This window comes from Apium graveolens, chromosome 6, assembly GCF_009905375.1.
Source record: "Apium graveolens cultivar Ventura chromosome 6, ASM990537v1, whole genome shotgun sequence".
Taxonomy (NCBI): Eukaryota; Viridiplantae; Streptophyta; class Magnoliopsida; order Apiales; family Apiaceae; genus Apium; species Apium graveolens.
In genome coordinates, this window is record NC_133652.1 from 79,653,204 (window position 1) to 79,679,445 (window position 26,242).

Sequence of the window (26,242 nt, forward strand, 5' to 3'; positions counted from 1 at the left end):
TTGAAGAATCCTGTGAAGTGGCCACTGAATCTCCTTTCCTCCTTTGTACTTGAACACTAACCTTTCAGGTAGGTTCCTGTATGCATCAATACCTCTTATTTCATCTAGTTCATCCAGATAGAGATTTAGATCAGAAAATTCTTTGATATCACACAAGTACAAGTAGTCTCCCTTATTGACTTTGGGCTGAGCTTTGACTATATACATGGATTTGAGAGGTGACAACTTCACTTTCTTGACTGCTCTTGACTTTGTCTTTTTGGCTTGCTAAGGATTGGTAGATTGAAGTCTAGAATTGGTATGTTCTCCCATTCTATTGGCTCATCCTTGGGCACAATAGGTTCACCATGAATATTCCTGCAGGGATCCACCACCTTTATGTCTTCAAATACCACAGAAGGCTTTGTTGCTTGAGTTGTAATTGGTGTGGATTTCTTAGGAAATTGATCTTCCAATTCCTTGTCAACAATATCCAGTTTCCTTTTAGTTCTTTTAGCCAATTCTTTCTTTCTTGGAGATTTCTTCTGTTCTTCAACTTGCTTCCTTGATTCAGTAGCTTCAGATGGTTGAGAGGGAATTTGTTGTGATGTGTTTACAGCATGTAGCTTGGCCAAGATAGCAATCTGCTCTCTCTTTTGTTTAGCCTTTTTAGCATCTAGAGCAGCCTGCTTCTTTTCCTGCTTCAATTTAGCTTTTTCTTCTCTCTTTGCTTGAGCAAATTGAGGGTGTCCAGCCACCACACAATTTTTTTTTTCCATTTCTGACAATTTTAGCAATCCTTCTTTTAGAAACTAAATCAGCTGGATCTTTATAGAAGACAATTGATCTTGACAGAAGCTTCTTTTCATCAAGCTTGGCTGTCTCATACACAGTGTCCAAGGGGTTCTTCAAAGATGATTTTGAGTAGTTTGCCCTTGGTTTAAGAATCATTTCAGCCTTTGGAGACTTGATGCAGGAAGATTGTCCTCTTTCCAGATAGTTCATGCTCATCTCATGCACACTAATTTGCTTGACTTGAGAGTGATGGATGGCTAACTTAACTGGCTCCTTGACAAGTTCAAACTTTTTCTGTATCTCCTCATCAATCTTCTCCCAGTTGACCAAACTCAACTTTTCCTTCTCAGCAACTTTCAAGTTAGCTGCTGCTGCTTGAATCAGATCTATACCATCTGCAACTGGTGGCTTTGAGACAGTAATTGAAGGCACAATTACTTTACTGATTTGTATCTGTAGCTTCTCCCCCTCACTTGGTCCTTTCTCCCCCTTTTTGTTATCATCAAGTTGAGGGGTCAAGCCTTGTGCTTCAGACAATTGCATTAGAAGACTGGTCTGAGATTGTTGATTTTGAAGAATAGTGACCACAGAGTTTTCAATAACTTGAACTCTGTCCTCCAATTTGGCCAGCTTCTTTTCAGCATCTGATTCTCTTCTCAGTCTCAGTAGCACATCCTGCATGGTACCATAGGGCATTATTGAATCCAGCTTCTCAGAATTGTAGGTCTTCAAGTTAGCTATATCTTTTTTGAGTTCATCCACACTCAGATTCTGTCTTAATTGCTGTAGCTTCATGAGATGTAGAGAATCTAGGTGGGCTTGAAGAATAGCCTTGGTACCAGCATTTGAGGTGTTCTGAATGGCCTTTTGGATAGAAATGATTTATTTGACTAAGGATACATTGAATTGTCCTGGTGTAGACTCCTTTGTCAATGCCCATTCAGGTAGATCTGGAATAGAACTTGGGCCTTCATCTCCCCCTAAGTTCATGCTTCCATCAAATGAAACAGAGTCATCATCATTAGAATTTACTCCAAATTCTTCAGATGGCTCACCAGCTGTAGGAGGCATCAAATTAACAACAGCTTTATCCCTTTGTAGAGATTCTGAAGTATGTACTAGATTTAAAGTCTTCTCTGCCTCCTCATTGCCCTGAGCAGCCAATAGTTGATAGGCTGACAAAGGATGAGTAAAAGTGTCAGCGTCCAAGGAAATGTTATCAATTACAGCTTTGTAATGTTGCTGAAATTGTCTTTCCTTTTCAGCATCATCCACAATCATTGACTCATGAGCAATGGCTGGATCCACCTTTATACCCTCTGTACCTGCTTTTCTCTCATGTTCTCTCTTTTGTTGCATCAGGGTCTCACCCTGGCTCCCCACCCTCACACCCTCACCTTCACCTACTAAGGTGGGACTCCTCTCACTCCCTTTTGCCAATTCTGAAGAAATGGATTGCAGATTTTTACTCATTTCCTCTCCTTTTGCCTGGGAGCAACCCAGCCTCTCACTCAAAATACTCTGCTCTCTCAATCCTAAGAGTGACTGTACAACCACTAAATCTTCTACACTTGAAATAATTGAAGTTTGAAGTTGTGCAGAGATACTCGACGGATGAGTGATATCCATCGAGTGAGTGGTTTTGCTATCTGACGGATGACTGCTGTTAGGCTTATCCGTCGGGATACAATCACTACTCGACGGATGAGCAATATCCATCAAGAGAGTAGAAATGAATGAGGTGGGAATAGAAACTATTGTTGACTTTGTGCTGATTGAAGATATTTTAGGCACAGATGACACAACAGTTCCTGAAAAAATTGGCAAGTGAGCCAACAAATCATCTAAAAGATGATGCTCATTTGCACTAGATTTTGGCTTCCCCAACAGAGTTAAAGAAGGGGAATCAGGAATTGATGTGTTTATCATATCCACATCCAGAGAATTTGTTGGTGAGTATGGTGTTTGAGGTGCTTCTATAACTAAAGATTTTGGCTATGACTCCACATTTATTGGAGCCACATCAAGCTGAATTTGTGAAGGTGCAGTGACTGTGTTTTTAGCACCAGTTTGCACTGTGTGTGTACCCTGTGCATCCCCAGAGGTTTTTGATTTCTTCTTTCTGGCATAAGTTTGGGGTGAGCTTGTGTCCCTAACCCTCTTGGCATGTGCTCTTGGTTGAGAGCTTTGTTCAATAGCTACATCCTTTTTGGAGGATGCAGCTAGAAGTGAGCTTTTGTCCTTTTTAAGCACTGCAGTTTGTGGCTAGGCTGGGATTCACTCAATTCTCCAACCTTATTCTTGGGGTTTCTTTTATGTTCACCCCTTCCCTCACCTGACTTACCCTCTTTCACACTCCCCTCTTTGGCTTTTGTGGATTTGTCAACTGGCATCTTTTGAGAGATACCAGAGGGGGTTTTCTTTGATTTGGATTTGGAAATAGTAGTAGGTCTAGCAGCTTTGGTAGGCAACTGTTTGGTCATTGGTACAGTTGCTATAGCTACTCCTGAACTCAAAGAAATTGTGGAGGTTGGAATAGTTGTAGGGATGGATGAACTTACCTCACTTACATGAGGTGCCTGCATTATAGGAAAGTAGAACATTGGCACATCCTTGTGATGATTGTCCTTGTTCAAATCTGCAATGAACCTTCTCTCTTGAACCCAACAATCTAGTTTGTTGTTAGGGTTCTCAAGCACAATCTCTTCACAGAGGTGGTTAGCCAATAACATAAGAAATCTAGCATAATACACATTCTTACCTCTTTTAGCTAACTCACCTAATTTAAAACCTAACTCAAACAAAACAAGGTCACTGAAATTATAAAATTTATCTGTAACTAGCATGTATAGCATGGAAATATTCACTGAATCAAAATTACTGATCTTTCCTGAGAAAACCTTTATAATTACAGCACACAAGAAACTCCACTCCTTCCTAAGACCCATTCTCCTAATATCACTCAGTTTAGAAGTAGGAAGTGCATAGTGCAAGGAATTAAGCATGTTGATAATATCAGTGTCATTGTGTGGTGAAGTCACATTGTTATCAGGAATTTTGAAACATGCTTTTATCACATCACTATTGATACAGAATTCTTTACCTTTGATGGTTAGAGTGATGGTCTTGTCAGTAGAGTTGTAGGTAGCAGTGGTCCATATTTCTTCAACAACTACACAGAAGATTGTGGGTGATTCCAGCATGGCATAATTGAGCCTGCAATCCTTCACAAAGTCCATCATCTTGTGATAGTAATCCGATTGCTGAATACCCTTGTTCACTAATGCAGTGAAATTGTTCTTCTCATAAATGAACCCAGTTTGAGACATAATCTTTACTACAGGTGCCATTGTTAGAGTATAAGAGCTTGAAGAGAAGGAGAGTAGGTGCTTGAGAGAGAATGAAATAAGAGCAGTTGAATTTGAGAATGATAAAAGAAAAACAATTGCAATGAAATAAGCTTTTATACTATCTCAAAAATAACTGATAAAAATGATAAAGTAAAATAAAGTAACCAATAGTAATTTCCTAAAAATAGCCGTTTAAAAATAAACTGTAAAAATTCCACCCATTATTCGTCGTGTAATGCTTACAAACTGTAAGTATACTCGATGGATAATGTACAGGGAATTAACGGCTGAGATTAAGACAATTCGACGGATGAGGATAAACTGTTATCCGTCGAGACATAAAATATTCCAGAAAAGTAATTGATTTCTATTAGCAAATTGTATATCGACGGATGACCAAACTCGATGGATAAGGGTCATCCATCGAGATGTAAATTTTGACAGCCAAAATTTCATCCAAGACTGAAAAATCAATTAAATTTTTGGCTGCATATCAACTTGCAAAAGAACTCAGATATATTTAAGAGTAATTAAGCATACCTAACTCACTTACCAACCTTGAAAAGGTGGATTCATCCAGTGGCTTGGTAAAGATATCTGCAAGTTGCTTCTCACTTGGAACAAAATGTAGCTCCACAGTACCATTCATTACATGTTCCCTTATGAAATGGTACTTGATATCTCTGTGCTTTGTCCTTGAATGTTGTACTAGATTTTCAGTGATGGAAATTGTTCTTGTGTTATCACAGAAAATAGGAATCCTCTCAACTTGCAAACCATAGTCTAGCAATTGATTTCTCATCCATAAAATCTGTGCACAGCAACTGCCAGCATCAATATATTCAGCTTCAGTTGTGGTAGTAGAGACTGAATTTTGCTTTTTACTGAACCAGGACACAAGCTTGTTTCCTAGAAATTGACAGGTTCCTGTAGTACTCTTTCTATCAATTCTACAACCTGCATAATCTGCATCTGAATAACCAGTTAGATCAAAACCAGAATCTCTAGGGTACCAAATGCCAAGGTTTGGTGTTCCCTTGAGATATCTAAAAATTCTCTTAATAGCTATTAGGTGAGATTCTCTAGGATCAGCCTAAAATCTAGCATATAAACATGTAGCAAACATTATATCTGGCCTACTAGCTGTTAAGTACAGAAGTGAGCCAACCATGCCTCTATAACTTGAAATATCCACAGACTTTTCAATAGTGTTTAATTCAAGCTTAGTTGCTGTGGCCATGGGAGTTTTTGCAGATGTGCAATCCATTAGATCAAACTTCTTTAAAAGATCAAAAATATATTTAGTTTGACTAATGAATATTCCATCACTAACTTGCTTAACTTGTAAACCAAGAAAGTAAGTTAGTTCTCTCATCATACTCATTTCATACTTACTTTGCATCAATTTGGCAAAATTTTTGCAAAGTTTCTCATTTATAGAGCCAAAAATAATATCATCTACATAATTTTGAACAAGTATACTAGAGCCATTGACATTTCTGAAAAATAAAGTTTTATCTACAGTAGCTCTTGTGAAGTGATTTTCTAAAAGGAACTTTGATAAAGTGTCATACCAGGCTTTAGGTGCTTGCTTCAGTCCATGAAGTACTTTCAAAAGATAATAGACATATTCTGGAAAATTGGATCTTTAAAACCAGGAGGTTGACTGACATAAACTTCTTCCTCCAAATCTCCATTCAGAAAGGCACTTTTGACATCCATTTGATAGACCTTGAAATTGGCTTGGGCTGCATAGGCTAAGAAGATTCTGATGGCTTCAAGTCTTGCAACAGGAGCAAATGTTTCATCAAAATCTATTCCTTCTTATCGAAAGTAGCCTTTGGTAACCAATCTAGCTTTATTCCAGAAAACTATGCCATTTTCATCCATCTTGTTTCTGAATACCCACTTGGTGCCTATTGGATTCTTTCCTTTAGGATTGGGTACCAGCTTCCACACATTATTCCTTTCAAATTGGTTTAGCTCCTCCTACATAGCTAATATCCAATCAGGATCCAACAAAGCTTCTTCTACCTTCTTTGGTTCTTCCTTGGAAAGAAAGCTGCTGTATAGACATTCTTCCTGAGATGCTCTTCTTGTTTGAACTCTAGAAGAAACATCACCAATGATAAGCTCAAAGGGGTGATCTTTTGTCCATTTCCTTTGTTGAGGTAGATTAGCTCTAGATGAAGAAACCTCATTGTTGTCTTGATGTGTAATTGAGTTTTGATTGCTAGAAACTCCCCCTGAGTTTGTGGATCTTTGATTTGAGAAAAGGGAACTTTCTATAGGTGATCTATCTTGACTTCATGCTCCTTTTGATAACCCGACGGATGGTGAATTTTGAGTACCGACGGATGAAGCAGGTTGTCTCCCGACGGATAACGCAGATTGCCTTCCGACGGATGAAGCATTATGCAACTCGACAGATGTTGAGTTTTGTGCTTCATTGGTGGTAGATTTATCTGCATTATCCTTAGATACATTCTCTTGATCACTTTCATCATCACTGTCATCACTAACCATCTCCACATTGTCAAATTCGAGGCTCTCATGGTAATCTCCATCTTTCAGTCCTTCAATCTTTTTATCATCAAACACAACATGTATTGATTCCACAACAATGTTGGTTCTTAGATTTTAGACTCTATATGCTTTACCAACATCATATCCAACAAAAATTCCTTCATCTGCTTTAGCATCAAACTTCCCATTTTGATCAGTTTGATTTCTCAAAATATAGCATTTACAGCCAAAGACATGAAGAAAGTTTAGAATTGGATTGTTGTTCTTGAACAATTGATAGGGAGTCATGCATCTTGCTTGATTAACCAGAGAAATATTCTGAGTGTAGCATGCAGTATTTACAGCTTCAGCCCGGAAATATGTTGGCAGTTTAGATTCTTCAAGCATTGTCCTTGCAGCTTTAATAAGTGATCTGTTCTTCCTTTCCACTACTCCATTCTGTTGTGGAGTCCTTGCTGTTCAAAAACTCATGCAGAATCCCATTTTCCTCACAAAATGCTCTCATGACAGAATTCTTGAACTCAGTTCCATTGTCACTCCTGATTCTTCTAACCTTGAAATCAGGATGATTATTGACTTGCCTTACGTGATTGATGATGATTTCACTAGCCTCATCTTTAGATTTTAGGAAATATGTCCAGGAGAACTTTGAGAAATCATCTACAATTACTAGGCAAAATCTTTTCTTTGAGATTGACATTACATTGACTGGTCCAAACAAATCCATGTGAAGCAGTTGCAAAGGTTCTTCAATTGTTGAATCAAGTTTCTTCTTGAATGATGCTTTAATTTGCTTCCCTTTTTGGCAGGCATCACACAGTCCATCCTTTGAAAACTGCACTAGAGGAATGCCTCTGACCAGTTCTTTCTTTACCAGCTCATTGATGGTCTTGAAGTTTAAATAGGATAGCTTCTTGTGCCATAGCCAACTTTCATCCTGACTTGCTTTACTGAGAAGACAAGTTACAGATTCTGCATTGGATGAGTTGAAATCAGCTAGGTACACATTTCCTTTTCTCACTCCAGTGAGAACCACTTTGTTGCTTCTCTTATTAGTCACAACACAGGCTTCTGAATTGAAGGTTACTGAATTGCCTTTGTCACAAAGCTGGCTGATACTCAACAGATTGTGTTTGAGACCATCCACCAAGGCAACCTCCTCAATGATGACATTGTCCTTTGAAATCAAGCCATATCCCATAGTATAACCCTTGCTGTCATCTCCAAAAGTAATACTTGAGCCAGCTCTCTCCTTAAACTCTGTGAGCAGGGTAGAATCACCAGTCATGTGTCTTGAACAACCACTATCCAAGTACCAAAGATTCTTTCTGTTTCCCTACACACATCAAAATCAAATCAAGTTGATTTTGGTACCCAAGTTTCCTTGGGTCCTGCCTTGTTAGCTTTCTTTTTCTGTTTCTTAGGCTTTATCTCATTTGACTTGGGAATTTTAAATTCATCCTTAGTCATTTGAGTTGGGCCTTTGAAACCATTCATTGCAACAGAATTATCATGCATATTATGATTAACAGGAAATGGCATGTGTCACACCCCAACTTAAACAACAAATTAAATATAACTATTACAACAAATAAATAAACATACCCAAATCCAAGATCTTACAGTTTAGGGTTTGGAAAAGCCCAACACTACCATCTATTACAACTGATTTTAAATACCGAGTCCTCACACAAACTACTATCACTTATTCTACCTGAGCTCGAATATAAGCATCAGCATCACAGGTCTTACGGGTAGTCTACTTGAATCTAACCATAGCTGCTAGCTGTAATATCAGGGTAAAGCAAGGAGTGAGCCAAATGCTCAACAAGTGCTAAACAATACGGTAGAAATCATAAATCGAGATATATATTAAAGAATGTCAATGGGAAGACATAACCAGTGATAACGAGAGATAAAACTTTGGGAGATGGCATCATTTCGTTTGTATCAAAACAATTTCAAAATCATATCTTAATCAAAATCATTTTATGATGCTACGGATTACAGTCGGTGATCAGCCGCGAAGTAATCCCGAACCTCGCTGGGTTCTAAAACATTAATGGGAATCCCTAGGCAACTTTTAAGCCTAATATAAGTATGGAAAGGACTCGCGTATCAGTCCAGATCCACTATTCAAAGAAAACATTTATCCCCCTTTGGGACTGAAAACCCACATGTTATTTATTTCAAAAACTGATGCCGATTTATAACAAAATCTCTTTTACAGTAAACATTTTTTTTCAAGGGATTATAGATCAACTCGAAACAAGAAAAATATGGTACTAAATCTCAGGGCCATGATTCACAAAACTATACTCTATTAAAGTATCTGAATGGTTTTCATATATCAAAGATTAGACAAGGGGATTTAGTGAGGCTATTGGATATTATAAAGGGTAATGCCAAATTGGGCTTAAAACAATGGTTTCTCATCAAGGTTCAAGTGCTGGATCATCAAGAAGATAAGCTTCATGAATACTAAGGGTGTTAAGGTATGCAGAAATGATTTTTAAGTCACGATATATCAGAATTGTCAAGCTTCAGGATAAGAGTATCAATCAATGAGGAATCACTTTGATAAGTATCTGGCTTTTAGGGTTCAAGGTAATGTTCTATAGGGGTTCAAGTATCAGGATGAGATATCAATGCTTATGAATCATCAACATGTTAATCAAGAGAATCAACCAAGAGTTGTAACTACCCTTTCTTTTATCAGGGCATTCAAATTACTTTAATATACTATCATGATAAGACTTTTGAACTACTTACAATACGTACTCGAGGGTTCATGGCATTTCAAGGATAAACATAAGGTACGCTTGACTTAAATATATATATATATATATATATATATATATATATATCAAAATGACTCAGAATAGTTGCATCAATGCATGAACTATTAGTAGTAAATATGAAGGATAAGTTGAATCACTTGCCTTGAGAAAGGCTGATCTGGTCTGACTGGTAGGAGCAACTGGAGCTTCACTCAACCTTTATGGCAAGTTTTCCCTCGTCTCGAGATCCTACATAAATAATAATAATCCTCATTATAATATATTCTCACCAACTTAACCTATTTACAACCCGAACTTAAACACGGATGACACTTAGGCCTATATGCACTTAATTTATATTCACCTTTAATTTATAATTGCACAAACATAGCCACATAATCACATATCATATATTAATACCAAATAACACCATATACACCATAATGCAACACTAGGCTTGGATGATCTCGACTCACAACTTAAGTCACTTGGTCGCTAAACTAGACAAAGTCTTCTAATTTTGGTTTCCTAACTCGATGTGCCTTTACTAAACTATCCAAGACCTATTGATCCTCACTTGTGCCTTTTATTCTACTGACCTTATACTATCTTACAACTGTGGTGGTTAACCAAGACCTCACTCCTAACTGTTCTAAAACTATGTGATGAGTGAAAGTGCTCACTGATGCAAATTTCAGAATGATAACTATGGTTTCTTGAGTGCATTTGACACCCTTAAACTATAGGTTTTCCTTCAAAACTCTTACACAAGACTCTCCTAACTTAAGGGCATCTCCCAAACTTGATGTGGCTGAAGGGTCTGGCTTGGGCCTTCTTGGGCCTAAGCTCAAAGTCCATGGTTCCCCTGTTTTCCTGGGCAGAAAATACCCTAACTTGAATTAACTTGTGACACATGGTTCTAACTTATATCCTATGAAATATGGTTGGAAAAATTTATCTGACACTCCCTCTAACTAAGGCCCAACAGGGCCTAATGAGGGCCTACCCATGACATGGTCAAATCTCCCTATTTCTAAGTTGCAACAAAACTGTCCCCTTCTGGACAGATTTTGTTATTCTACTTGTGCACCTAACCAAATGACATGCAAACCTCCAACCAACACCTAAAACCTTTTATATACTCCCAAGAACCATTCATTCGGCTCCCCTATGGTCATGGCCGAATGAAATGGAAGGGAATGGCCATTTAACATCAAGAGTTTTCTTCTCAAGACTTGACACTTCACCATTCCTTGTAGTCCTCTCAAAAACAACCTTAAACTCACAAGAATCAAGGTTGTACTTTGAGTTTCAACTAAAACCTTAACATGCAACCTTAAAACTTAAACTTCCTACTCAAAACTCTTTAAAATATAAGTGATCATGGTATGGGAAGTAACATTTACTTGTTGTAGAAGGTGGAACTTGATTGAGAAAGAAAGAAAATAGGGAGGGGGTTGATCTCGGCAAAACCCGAGAGTGAGGGGGAGAAAACCGAGAGTGAGAGAGAGGAGGGAGGGAAGAAAGAGTGTGGTGGTGAGTGATGTGTGAAATGATCATGTCTTTACTTGTTTTATGGTTTTTTTTTTGACAATTGTGAGTGGAAATAGGAATTGACATGACCACCCTTCCACTTAAACATGGATCATTTTGCATGCAAGGGTAAAGGAGGAATTTGGCTAGAAAATAAGAGTTAGTGGGGTGGTAATTGTCTCTTTAGCCCTTTTGGATTGAATAGAAATTATTTGCATGCAAGGACAACTATGTAATTTGCTAATTATAACAATTAACATTTATAAAGATTTATTTTTGTAAAATAAAACACAAGTTCAAAAATTATAAAATTTATACCATAAAATAACTTGGATTTTTAGAAATTTTATAAAACTACTTTTGAAATTTGTGAACAAATAACTTTTAAAAAGATATTTATTCAAGGTTTAAAAATATTCCTTATAAATCAAAAATGATAGAAATAAATAAACGTTTGCTTTGAAAATTCATATACCACATAACGAAAATTTAAGACGCAGAAATTCTCATTCACACAAGCATACAATAGTAGCATATTGGCACTCGGCTTTTAAAGTTGTACTAAATTTACAATTAATATTACACAGAAATGCTGAGTGTAATATCCTCTCCCCCTTATGGGATTCTGTCCCCAGAATCTAAGAGAACAGATGAGGATACCGGGAACGCATATCAGACTCTAACTCCCAAGTCGATTCTTCGACCTTAGGGTTCCTCCAAAGTACTTTTACTAACTTTACTGACTTATTTCTAAGACTCTTCTCTTGCCAGTCGAGTATTTTGACCGGTTGCTCCATAAATGACAGGTCTGCCTGAAATTCTACTGGTTCATATTCTATTATATGGCTAGCGCTAGGATTGTACTTCTTAAGCAATGACACATGGAACACATTATGCACGTGCTGATACTGTGGTGGTAAGGCCAACTCGTAGGCCACCTTCCCTACTTGACTCAAAATTTCAAAAGGACCTATGTATCTAGGTGTTAACTTCCCTTTCTTGCCGAATCTAGACAACCCTTTTCTAGGTGACACCTTCAATAAAACAGCTTCGCCAATTTGGAATTGAACATCCTTACGTGCCGGATCCGCATACTTCCTCTGTCTATCTTGAGCAGCAAGTAGCCTTTTCTGAATTAACTTGACTGAGTCATATAATTGTTGTACCAATTCTGAGCCGAGAATCCTTCCTTCTCCTACGTCATGCCAACTTGTTGATGATCTACATTTTCGCCCGTACAAAGCTTCGTATGGTGGCATACCGATACTGGAATGATAGCTATTGTTGTAAGAGAATTCAATCAACGGCAAGTGGTCGTCCCAACTTCCTGCAAAATTGATTGCACAACTGCGCAACATGTCTTCGATTGTTTGAATTGTCCTTTCGCTGTCCATCAGTCTGCGGGTGGTACGCCGTGCTCATATTCAATTTCGTGCCAAGACATTCTTGAAATTGCTTCCAAAATCTCGAGTTAAATTGGGGATCTCTGTCTGAAACTATTGATACAGGTACTCCATGCCTTAGTACGATTTCGCACACATACAGATGAACCAATTTGTCTAATGACGACTTCTCGTTAATTGGAAGGAAATACGCTGACTTTGTAAGACGGTCAACTATAACCCATATAACGTCATGCCCGGATTTCGTTCGCGGTAGTCCTACTATAAAGTCCATAGCGATATTTTCCCATTTCCATTCTGGAATCTTTAGGGGCTGAATTAATCCGCTTGGTCGTTGATGTTCTGCCTTCACTTTCTGACAAGTATAACACTTCGCAACCCATTCCGCTACGTCTCGCTTCATATTTGGCCACCAAAAGTTTTTCTTTAAGTCCCGATACATCTTGGTACTTCCCGGGTGGATTGAAAATTTTGAATTGTGGGCTTTGTGTAGGATCTCATTTTTTATTTCAAGTACATGATGAATCCATATTCTAGAAGAAAACCTTAATATCCTTTGAGTATTAATCTCCTCTCCAGATAACTGATTCTTCTCTTTCTCCATTACTTTTTCTTGACATTTCTTTATCTTTTCCACTAGTGTTGGCTGAAAAGTTATTGCATGACAAACTTCTTCAGCTTTTCCACAATCACAAAGTTCCAGTTCAAATCTCTTGATTTCTTCAGATAATTCCTTTGATGTTGTCATCATATTCAGTCTCTCCTTCCTACTTAGAGCATCGGCCACAACATTCGCCTTTCCAGGATGGTAATTTATTGAACAATCATAGTCCTTGATCAATTCCAGCCATCTCCTCTGCCTCATATTGAGCTCCTTCTGAGTGAAAATGTACTTTAAACTCTTGTGATCCGTGTAGATTTCACACTTTTCTCCGTAGAGGTAATGTCTCCAAATCTTTAGTGCGAACACTATGGAGGCTAGTTCCAAGTCATGCGTCGGGTACTTCAACTCATGTGGTTTTAACTATCTTGACGCATACGCGATCACCTTACTGTGTTGCATTAACACACAACCCAATCCCTTATGTGAAGCGTCGCTGAATATCACAAAGTTTCCTTGGTCATCTGGAAGTACTAACACCGGAGCTGTTACCAATCTCTGCTTCAACTCTTGAAAGCGATCCTCATATTCTGCACTCCATTCAAACTTTTGATTCTTTCTGGTTAACTTGGTCAATGGCGTGGCGACTTTCGAAAAATCCTTGACGAACCTTCTATAGTATCCTGCCAACCCTAGAAAACTTCGCACTTTCGTAGGAGTCTTTGGCCTCTCCCAGCTCATAACTGCCTCAATCTATGCCGGATCCACTTTAACTCCTTCATTTCCAATGACATGCCCCAAAAATTGAACTTCCTTTAACCAAAACTCACATTTAATAAACTTGGCGTACAACTTCTCTTGGCAGAGTATCTCCAATGCTATCCAGAGGTGCTGTTTATGTTCTTCTTCTGACTTAGAATTAATAAGGATGTCATCAATGAACACCATGAAAAACTTGTCCAAATACTTCTTAAATACTCGATTCATCAAATCCATAAATGCGGCCGGGGCGTTGGTCAATCCAAACGGCATTACTAGGAATTCATAATGCCCATATCTGGTCCTAAATGCTGTCTTGTGAATATCTTCTTCTTTGATCTTTAATTGATGGTATCCCGATCTCAAGTCAATCTTTGAAAAACACTTTGCTCCTTTCAGCTGATCAAAAAGGTCATCTATTCTTGGTAGCGGGTAGCGGTTCTTGATCGTTACCTTATTCATCTCCCGATAATCTATGCATAGTCGCATACTCCCATCTTTCTTCTTTACAAACAGAACAGGTGATCCCCATTGCGACGTACTTGGCCGTATAACTCCTTTATTCAACAACTCTTGAAGCTGGCTCGCCAACTCTTTCATTTCTGCTGGCGCCATTCTATATGGGGCCTTTGAAACTGGTTCCGTGCCTAGAGCAAGGTTGATCTCGAACTCGATTTGTTGATCTGGTGGTAAGCCTGGTAGTTCGTCGGGAAACACATCGGGAAACTCGTTAACTGCAGGGATATCTTCTATGTTGGGGTTGCCCTTTTCTGAATCCACTACATACGCTAGGAATGACTCACAACCTTTTCTAAGTAGCTTCTTAGTCTGAATGATTTTGAGAAACAGTTGTTCTTTCCTCTGCCCCTTAAATACTACCTTCTCTCCACTCTTCGCCTTTAAATACACTTTCTTGGTCTAACAATTAATCTGAGCGTTATTTTCTCCTAACCAATCCATGCCTAAAATTACATCAAACTCTCCCAACTTGAAGAGTATCAAGTCGGCTGAGAACTTATACCCTGAAATATCAATCTCACACTTCGGGCAGAATTAATTCACAAGAATCTTCTCTTAGTTCGCAATTACCACATTTACTACCTCACTCATAATCATTTTATCATATTGAAGCTTATCAACAAAAGATTCTGATATGAAAGATCTTGTTGCTCCCGAATCAATCAATACTTTAGCTTTGACATTATTGAGTAAAAGTGTACCTGCTATCACCTCAGAATTCTGAACAGCATCCTTCATCTTCAGATCAAATGTCCTTGCTGTTGCTTGCGGGGTTGGTGTAGGTGGTGGAGGTAATGCCAATACCTCAGCTGGCACGCTCGCACTGGTACTTGCCACGTTCATTAGAGCTTTGACTGGTCCGATTGCCTTCCACTCCCTAGCCATGTGTCCAGTCTTCCCACACTTGTATCACGTAACTCCTGGCTTCGGTATCTTGCACTTATTCGCCAAATGTCCCTTCTGATTGCACCTATAGCAGGTCAGGCTCAACTTATTACACACTCTGAGGTGCCTTCTTCCACAGTGCTTGCATTCCGGTCTCTGGAACCTGTTTTCTCCAACTTGCCCTTGGCTTGCCTGGATGTTTCCCTTTGATTCTTGCCTTTTTCCCAAATTTCCCTTCTTTTGAAAATTTCCGCCCTTATGGAATCCGATCCTCTTTACATTCTGATCTTGTGAACTTCCCGCTTCAGACTTTTCTCCATAAAATGGAACCTTCCTCTTCTTGTTATCCCTTTCCTTCTTGACTGTGTCCCATTATTTTCAATCAGAGCAGCTTTCTGTACTACTCCCGCATAAGTTTCAAGCTCAAACATAGCCACTCTATCTCTGATCCAAGGCTCCAATCCTTGCTAAAATTTCTTCGCTTTTTCCTCCTCGGTGCTGGTATACTTTGTCACAAACCTTGACAACTCAGTGTACTTCTTCTCATACTCCAGTACAGTCATGTTTCCTTGCTTCAGCTCCAAAAATTTAAGCTCCATCTGATTCTGCATGTACTTAGGGTAATACTTGTCCAGAAATAACTTCTTAAATCTCTCCCAAGAAACCTGTTGAGTTGCTTCCATAGCTTTTACTGATTCTCACCAATAGATGACTTCGCCCTTCAAGAAGTAAGTAGCATACGGCTTCTTCTGATCGTCTCCTAACTGTACCAACTCAAAAGCCCTTTCCATCTCCTTGATCCATGTGTTAACTATTACTGGATCAGTGGTATCATGAAATGCAAGTGGATTCACATTCTGAAAAGCCTTGAAAGTGACAATTTGTCTAGGTGGTACTGGTGGTTCAGGTGGTTGGTGTGGTTCACGGTTATCTTGGTTTTCAATTCCGTGTTGAAGAGTTAGTTGTTGTTGGGCTATAGCATTGGTTTGCTGTTGCAAAGTTTCCAGTAGTCGAAGAATATTTGGGTCTGTGGTGGATGTGGTTGTTGGGTTCTTCTTTTTGGGAGGCATGATCCTGAAATAAGAGTTATGTCAAAACATATATGAATAATAAAACAATTCGAGGGTATCGCATGACATTCTTATTTACATGTGAGGTCAGGTTTCAAATTAAGCAGATATGATGATGCATATAAAAGCGTATAATAACAGTTGAGAGCAATTGGAACAATAGAGCATGATTATTGAAATTTAAAGGTCACAATACATGGGATTAGAACAAAGTCTGATTCTAGGATCAACAGGCTTATTTAAAGGAAATAACGGAAACAACTGGGAAATTCCACGGAGTCTGATAGTACAACAACATGAAAGGTAAATGGAAAGAACTAAGGCTCCACTCCATCTGAATGGGGCTTGGTAGTCTTTTCCTCTCGAAGCGTCTTCACAATGCTTTGGAGCTCATCCGCCACCATCTGAATGACATACTGGCTGGTACGGTCCCGGTGCGCTGGCATCTCCTCAAGCTTAGTGTTGACGTACTGAACCAAGGTCTCAAGTCTCGTAGTCATCTGCTCCTTGGGCTTCCCTTCATAGTTTCGGCTGTCCGGGTACACGTTCTTCAGTCGGTTTATCAATCGGTCGTACTTTCCCTGAAGCATATCAAACTCGCGCCTCAACTCAGCATACTCGGTGAAAGCAATAGTGTCGTCCGAACCAGAGGATGACGAGGAATGCGCCCTTTGCTGACAAACCAATAAGAGGAGTATTAATGATAAACTTACTTAACCTATTCTCTCGCATATTATCTATAACCTACACATATACCCTTTAACCTATTTGGGCTGTCCAGGGACTCTAAACCGTAGCTCTGATACCAAAACCTGTCACACCCCAACTTAAACAGCAAATTAAATATAACTATTACAACAAATAAATAAACATACCCAAATCCAAGATCTTACAGTTTAGGGTTTGGAACAGCCCAACACTACCATCTATTACAACTGATTTTAAATACCGAGTCCTCACACAAACTACTATCACTTATTCTACCTGAGCTCGAACATAAGCATCAGCATCACAGGTCTTACGGGCAGTCTGCTTGAATCTAACCATAGCTGCTAGCTGTAATATCAGGGTAAAACAAGGAGTGAGCCAAATGCTCAACAAGTGCTAAACAATACGATACAAATCATAAATCGAGATATATACTGAAGAATGTCAATGGGAAGACATAACCAGTGATAACGAGAGATAAAACTTTGGGAGATGGCATCATTTCGTTTGTATCAAAACAATTTCAAAATCATATCTTAATCAAAATCATTTTATGACGCTACGGATTACAGCCGGTGATCAGCCGCGAAGTAATCCCGAACCTCGCTGGGTTCAAAAACATTAATGGGAATCCCTAGGCAACTTTTAAGCCTAATCTAAGTGTGGAAAGGACTCGCGTCTCAGTCCAGATCCACTATTCAAAGAAAACATTTATCCCCCTTTGGGACTGAAAACCCACATTTTATTTATTTCAAAAACCGATGCCGATTTATAACAAAATCTCTTTTATAGTAAACATTTTTTTTTCAAGGGATTATAGATCAACTCGAAACACGGAAAATATGGTACTAAATCTTAGGGCCATGATTCACAAAACAATACTCTATAAAAGTATTTGAATGGTTTTCATATATCAAAGATTAGACAAGGGGATTTAGTGAGGCTATTGGATATTATAAAGGGTAATGCCAAATTGGGCTTAAAGCAATGGTTTCTCATCAAGGGTCAAGTGATGGATCATCAAAAAGATAAGCTTCATGAATACTAAGGGTGTTAAGGTATGCAGAAATGATCTTTAACTCAGGATATATCAGAATTGTCAAGCTTCAGGATAAGAAAGAGGAGTATCAATTAATGAGGAATCACTTTGATAAGTATCTGGCTTTTAGGGTTCAAGGTAATGTTCTATAGGGGTTCAAGTATCAGGATGAGATATGAATGCTTAGGAATCATCAGCATGTTAATAAAGAGAATCAACCAAGAGTTGTAACTACCCTTTCTTTTATCAGGGCATTCAAATTACTTTAATATACTATCATGATAAGACTTTTGAACTACTTGCAATACGTACTCGAGGGTTCATAGCATTTCAAGGATAAACATAAGGTACGCTTGACTTAAATATATAAATATATATATATATATCAAAATGACTCAGGATAGTTGCAACAATGCATGAACTATTAGCAATAAATATGAAGGACAAGTTGAATCACTTGCCTTGAGAAAGGCTGGTCTGGTCTGACTGGTAGGAGCAACTGGAGCTTCACTTGACCTTTATGCCAAGTTTTCCCTCGTCTCGAGATCCTACATAAATAATAATAATCCTCATTATAATATATTCTCACCAACTTAACCTATTTACAACCCGAACTTAAACACGGATGGCACTTAGGCCTATATGCACTTAATTTATATTCACCATTAATTTATAATTGCACACACATAGCCACATAATCACATATCATATATTAATACCAAATAACACCATATACACCATAATGCAACACTAGGCTTGGATGATCTCGACTCACAACTTAAGTCACTTGGTCGCTAAACTAGACAAAGTCTTCTAATTTTGGTTTCCTAACTCGATGTGCCTTTACTAAACTATCCAAGACCTATTGACCCTCACTTGTGCCTTTTATTCTAATGACCTTATACTATCTTACAACTATGGTGGTTAACCAAGACCTCACTCCTAAGTGTTCTAAAACTATGTGATGAGTGAAAGTGCTCACTGGTGCAAATTTTAGAATGAAAACTATGGTTTCTTGAGTGCATTTGACACCCTTAAACTATAGTTTTTCATTCAAAACTCTTACACAAGACTCTCTTGACCTAAGGGCATCTCCCAAACTTGATATGGCTCAAGGGTTTGGCTTGGGCCTTCTTGGGCCTAAGCTCAAAGTCCATGGTTCCCCTGTTTTCCTGGGCAGAAAACACCTTAACTTGAATTAACTTGTGACACATGGTTCTAACTCATATCCTATGAAATATGGTTGAAAAACCTTCTCTGACACTCCCTCTAACTAAGGCCCAACAGGGCCTAATGAGGGCCTACCCATGACATGGTCAAATCTCCCTATTTCTAAGTTGCAACAAAACTGTCCCCTGCTGGACAGATTTTGTTATTCTACTTGTGCACCTAACCAAATGACATGCAAACCTCCAACCAACACCTAAAACCTTTTATATACTCCCAATACTAACTTCTGGTGGCTTGGGCCTCAAAGTTCACATCAATGACATGGTCAAAACTCACTCTAAACCTCAGGGTACTAAACTGATTTTCCGCAGAAACTATAACTCTCCTTCCTCCAAGGTTTTGACTTGACAAACTCAATCACCAACAACCCAATACCCAAACCAAGACTTAAACATGGTGATCTACTGAACTAACTCCCTTAAACCCAAAATAATCTTGGTGGAGATCTGTTAGATATATTTGATAATGTCATGACTAATATGTTTTATGTTTAGCTTTCAGATCTTACGTGAACAGGATAGATCAGTACTTAACTGTTGATCAGTACTTATACTGGAAGTCAGGACTTAAGGATATCAGTACTTATATTATCAGGAGATAATCATCAGAAGATAGATATCAGAACTTAAGTGCTGGAGGACAATCAGATAAGGACAGTAGCTGATTAAAGGAAAGAAGATCGAGATAAACATAAGAAGAGATATGCATGAAGAAGGAATTCCGTGAAGAATGGAATACTTGGAATAGAAGATATCTGATTGATATATTTTAGGAAGCAGAATTATATTCCATATCAACTAGCGATTATCTTGTAACTGTGTAGTATATAAACACAGACATAGGGTTTACACTATAAGTGTTATCATTATCGAAGTTATTATTCTATATAACCCTAGCAGCTCTCGTGATATTTGTTCATCACTGAGAGGTAACAGTTCCATACTGTAACAGAGTTTATTGTTTCAATAAAGTTTGTTTTCTGTTACTTAAGTTCTTTAAGTTTGATTTGAGTGTACTATACACTGTATTCACCCCCTCTACAGTGTGTGTGTGTGACCTAACAATTGGTATCAGAGCCTATCTGTTAACATACATACAGTTAAAGATCCAAACACAATCATGTCGGACACAGAAACTCCAACTAAGCCTACTAAAACTGAGGAACCACCGAAGACACAAATTCAGAGTCAGTATGAGACCATCAGAGTCCCTATACTGAGACCATCTGAATATCCCATATGGAAGGTAAGGATGACCATGTTCCTGGAAGCAACAGATCCAGAATACCTTGATAGAATCAAGGAAGGTCCTCACAAACCAACCAAACTCGCTGTTGCAGTTGCAGGTGAAGCAGCAATGACCGTACCAAAGGAGAAGAGTGATTATACTGCTAAGGACATAGCATCAATTGCTAAGGATGCTAAGGTACGACACTTACTGCATAGTGCCATTGATAATGTAATGTCAAACAGGGTAATCAACTGCAAAACTGCTAAGGAGATATGGGATGCTCTGGAAACAAGATGTCAGGGAACTGACACAATTAAGAAGAACAGGAAGACAATACTCACTCAAGAGTATGAACACTTTGACTCAAAGACTAATGAGTCATTGAATGATTTATATGATAGATTTGTCAAACTTTTGAATGATTTGTCATTGGTTGATAAAGAGTATGATCTTGAAGATTCAAACCTTAAGTTCCTGTTAGCTCTTCCTGAATGCTGGGATTTGAAGGCAACGACAATAAGAGACAACTACAATCTTGATGAAACAACTCTTGACGAAATCTATGGAATGCTCAAGACACACGAGCTGGAGATGGAACAAAGAAGCAAGAGGAAAGGAGGAAAGTCAAGGACAGTTGCTCTTAAGGCTGAAGAAGAATTCCCCAAAGCAGCTTCCTCAAAGAAAGACAAGGGTAAAGCTCTTTTCATAAAGTCTGATACTGAGTCATCAAGTTCTGAGAGTGATGATGACTCAGATTCTGAAAGCTTGCCTGAGACTGATGCTGATGAGGAGATGATGAAGCTGTGTGCTCTTATGGTGAAAGGAATCACAAAGATTGCATACAGGAAGTTCAGGAAGGGAAAGAAGTTTTCCAGGAAAAGCATAAGTTCTGATAAGAAGAATTTCAGAAGATCTGAAGGCAGAGGAGGAAAGTCTGACAGAGGAGATTACACCAATGTTAAATGCTATAACTGTGGTGAGAAAGGCCACATATCTCCTGACTGCAAGAAGGTAAAGGGTGACAGAGGCAAGGCTTTTGTCACAAAGCAGAAAAGATGGACAGACACTTCAGACTCTGAAAGTGAGGAGAACTATGCATTGATGGCAAATGTTGATAAAGAAAGTGCTGAGAGCAGTTCTGAAGCTGCTGAAACAAAGGTACCTCAGACTACTTATGCTTTTCATACTGATGATATTAATGAGTTGAGAAGATATCTTAAAACCATGTTTGTTAGTTATAGAGATCAAACCTTAACATGTGAAAGATTAACTTCTGAAAATCTTGTTTTTAAGAAAAGAAATGATTTCTTAGAAAAAGAGTTAGTTATATTCCATCAAACTCATAAGGATAGAGATGATGCTTTTTATGTTAGGGATGAAGTGCTAAAAATGAATGAATCTCTAAAAACTGAGTTAGAAAAGGAAAGAGAGATAATCAGGACTTGGACTAACTCTGGCAGAACAACTTAAAATTTGCTAAGTAGTGAAAATTGGAAAGAGGGCTTAGGTTATGGAGAAAATAAGAATGATAAAGGAACTGAAGAAATTAAGCCTGTTGTTAAGCAAAAGCCAAAGTTAAAACCTGTTAAGTTTGTAACTGTAAAGTCTGATAATGAGAAATCAGAAGTTAAAGAGGAATTAACTTCTGACAAACTAAAACAGGAAAAGACAGCTGAAGTAAACATAGGCTTAATGACAAAGAAGCAGCTTAAGCATAAGCTGAAAGATGTCAAGAATGCAAACAAGGTAAAATCACCTAGGAAAAATAGGAATGGAAAGGAAGGTGTGAATAAAAGCAATGATTATAAACCTGTTCCTGATGCTCCTAGGAAAACATGTCATAACTGTGGAAGTTCTAACCATCTGGCTTCTTTTTGCAGGAAAAATATGAATATTAACTCCTTACCTTCAAAATCAGGAGTTAAGAGTCAATCAGTTAGATACAAACCACAAAATCCTTGTTTTCATTGTGGTAGTTTATGGCATTCCATTTATACTTGTAAGGAATATCATAGTTTGTACTATGATTATTATCAAATAAAACCTTCTTTAAAGAAAGTTTCCATTGTTCCTTCTAGTATAAATTCTGATTCAAAGTCTGATAATGTAAATTCTGATAAGAAAAATGTTAACATAAACTCTGATGCTAAATCCGCTGCAAATGTTAACAAACTTAATAAGGCCAAAGGATCCAAGCAAGTCTGGGTCCTTAAAACTAATAATTAGTGGTCTTTATGATTGCAGGGCAACAGGAAAAATATTCTAGTTCTGGACAGTGGATGTTCAGGTCATATGACTGGAAATAAGGCCCTGCTATCAGACTTTATGGAGAAAGCTGGCCCAAGTGTTTCTTATGGAGATGGCAACATTGGAAAAACATTGGGATATGGCAATATCAATCTTGGGAATGTCATCATTAAAGAAGTAGCTCTGGTCTCAGGACTTAAACACAACCTTCTGAGTATAAGTCAAATCTGTGACAGAGGTTATCATGTTGATTTCTTTGAAGAACACTGTGAAATTGTGAGTAAATCTAAAGGCAAAGTTGTTCTGAAAGGATATAGACGTGGTAACATTTATGAAGCTAAGCTTTCAACAAGTACTGATGGCTCTGCAATCTGTCTGTTAAGTAGAGCATCAATTGAAGAAAGCTGGAATTGGCATAAGAAACTCTCTCATTTAAATTTCAACAATATAAATGAACTTGTCAAGAAAGATCTTGTGAGAGGATTGCCAAACACAGTATTTGCTCCTGATGGTCTTTGTGATTCATGTTAGAAAGCCAAACAAAGAAAATCTTCATTCAAGAGCAAGACTGAATCATCAATTCTTGAGCCTTATCATCTTATACATGTTGATCTATTTGGTCCAGTAAATGTCATGTCTATTGCAAAGAAGAAGTATGCATTGGTCATAGTGGATGAGTTCACCAGATACACATGGGTGTATTTCTTGCACACAAAAAGTGAAACTGCATCTATCTTGATTGATCATGTCAAACAGCTGGATAAAATGGTCAAAGATTCTGTGAAAATTTTAAGGAGTGATAATGGCACTGAGTTCAAGAATTTGATAATGGAAGAGTTCTGCAAAAGCCATGGAATAAAGCAGGAATTCTCTGCTCCTGGAACTCCACAGCAAAATGGAGTTGTTGAAAGGAAGAATAGAACTCTCATTGAAGCTGCACGTACAATGCTTGAAGAAGCAAAGCTTCCAACCTATTTTTGGGCTGAAGCTGTGCAGACTGCTTGTTTTACTCAAAATGCAACACTCATTAACAAGCATGGAAAAACACCATATGAGATGGTGAAGAAAAAGAAGCCAAATCTGAAATATTTTCATGTATTTGGATGCAAGTGTTTTGTTCTCAAGACTCATCCTGAACAGTTATCAAAGTTTGATCTAAAAGCTGATGAAGGAATCTTTGTTGGATATCCACTTTCCACAAAAGCCTTCAGAGTCTATAATTTGAGAACAAAAGTGGTCATGGAATCTATCAATGTCTCTTTTGATGACAAGAAGATCACTGGTCTTAAAGATTTCATTGACCATGATCAGCTGAGATTTGAAAATGAAGACTCATATTCTGATACTGAAAATCCTGACAGTCTAAGTCCTGATACTACAAACTCTGACGGATTAAACTCTGATATTATTGAAACTGTGGTGACTACGTTAAAGGAAGATGCACCTATGCAGGGGGAGCATACTCAAGATCCAACCACATCTCAAGAAACATCAGAACATGCATCTGGCTCTTCAAGTTCTGATTCGTCAAGTTCTGATAAGCCAAGTTCTGATAGTGCTGAAAATCTAAATACTGAAGAATCCAACTCAGAGAGCATAGTTTCAGGGGGAGCATCAGAAAATGAAAATGAAGATAGCATGGATCATGGGGGAGCATCCAGTTCTAGAGAAAACATTCCATCTGCAAGGAAGTGGACAAAATCACATACACCTGATTTGATAATTGGAAATCCTGATGCAGGTGTCAGAACTAGAACAGGTACTTCAAATGAGTGTCTATACAATTCTTTTCTCTCTCAGACTAAGCCAAAGAAAGTAGAAGAAGCTCTTCAAGATGCTGATTGGGTGCAAGCAATGCAGGAAGAGTTGAATGAATTTGAAAGAAACAAAGTCTGGACCCTAGTGCCAAGACCAAAGAATAGATCTGTTGTTGGTACAAAATGGGTATTTAGAAACAAAACTGACAGTGATGGCATAATTACAAGGAATAAGGCAAGGCTGGTTGCAAAAGGATATTCTCAACAGGAGGGAATTGATTATGATGAAACATTTGCACCAGTTGCTAGGTTAGAAGCCATAAGGATATTTTTGGCTTATGCTGCTCACAAAAAGTTTACTGTCTTTCAAATGGATGTGAAAAGTGCTTTTCTCAATGGATAATTGGAGGAAGAGGTATATGTTGAACAACCTCCAGGTTTTTTAGATACCAAACATCCAGATTATGTCTACAGGCTTGATAAAGCACTTTATGGACTTAAGCAAGCTCCTAGAGCATGGTATGAGACTTTAGCTCAGTTTCTTCTGGAAAGTGGATTCAACAGAGGGACAATAGACAAAACACTGTTCTACCTCAACCATGGAAAGGACTTACTTTTGGTCCAGATTTATGTTGATGATATCATTTTTGGATCTACAAATGACAAACTTTGCAAGAAGTTTGCCAAACTAATGTTGTCAAGATATCAGATGAGTATGATGGGGGAACTTAGCTATTTTCTGGGCCTTCAAGTCAAGCAGAATGAGGAAGGCACTTTTATTTGTCAAACCAAGTACACCAGAAACTTGCTAAAGAAATTTGGAATGCAAGATTGTTCAAGTGCATCCACTCTAATGGCCACTGCAACAAAACTGGATAAGGATACCGGTAAATCAGTAAATATTACTGACTACAGAGGTATGATTGGCTCTCTACTCTATCTAACTGCTAGTAGACCTGATATCATGTATGCTACCTGTCTTTGTGCAAGATTTCAAGCAGATCCAAGAGAACCTCACTTAACAGCTGTAAAAAGAATCTTTAAGTATCTTAAAGGAACAACTGCTCTGAGATTATGGTATCCTAGAGAATCAGATTTTAAACTAATAGGTTACTCAGATGCAGATTTTGCAGGTTGCAAAATTGACAGGAAAAGCACAAGTGGAAGCTGCCAATTTCTTGGAGGCAGATTGGTTTCTTGGTACAGCAAGAAACAAAAGTCAATTTCCACATCAACTGCAGAAGCAGAGTATATTGCTGCAGGAAGCTGTTGTGCACAGATTCTTTGGATGAATAATCAGTTACTGGATTATGGGTTAACATATTTCAAAATCCCTATTTACTGTGATAATCAAAGTGCTATTGCTATGACAGGTAATCCAGTTCAACACTCTATGACAAAGCACATCAGCATCAGGTACCACTTCATCAGGGAACATGTGGATGAAGGTACAGTGGAATTGCATTTTGTTCCCACAGATCAACAGTTGGCAGATATCTTCACAAAACCATTATGTGAAGCTACTTTTACAAGATTGGTAAATGAACTTGGAATGGTTTCAGGTTCCTTCTCTAAATCTGCTTAGACTTGTTCTGTGTTATAAGACTTTATGCTCAGTATTTACAGAATTAATCTCATTGTGTATTCTGTGCTTAATTGCTAAATATTTTTAAGTACTGACTGTTATCTGATATATATTTCTCAACTCTGATAAGTGATATGTCTGTTTCAGTAATTATTCAATCCTTTGAGGATAACTGTGCTAGATACTGACCTAGTAGTCTTAAATAAACAAATGATTCCATGGAAGAAGTAATTATTTCAGTGGAAA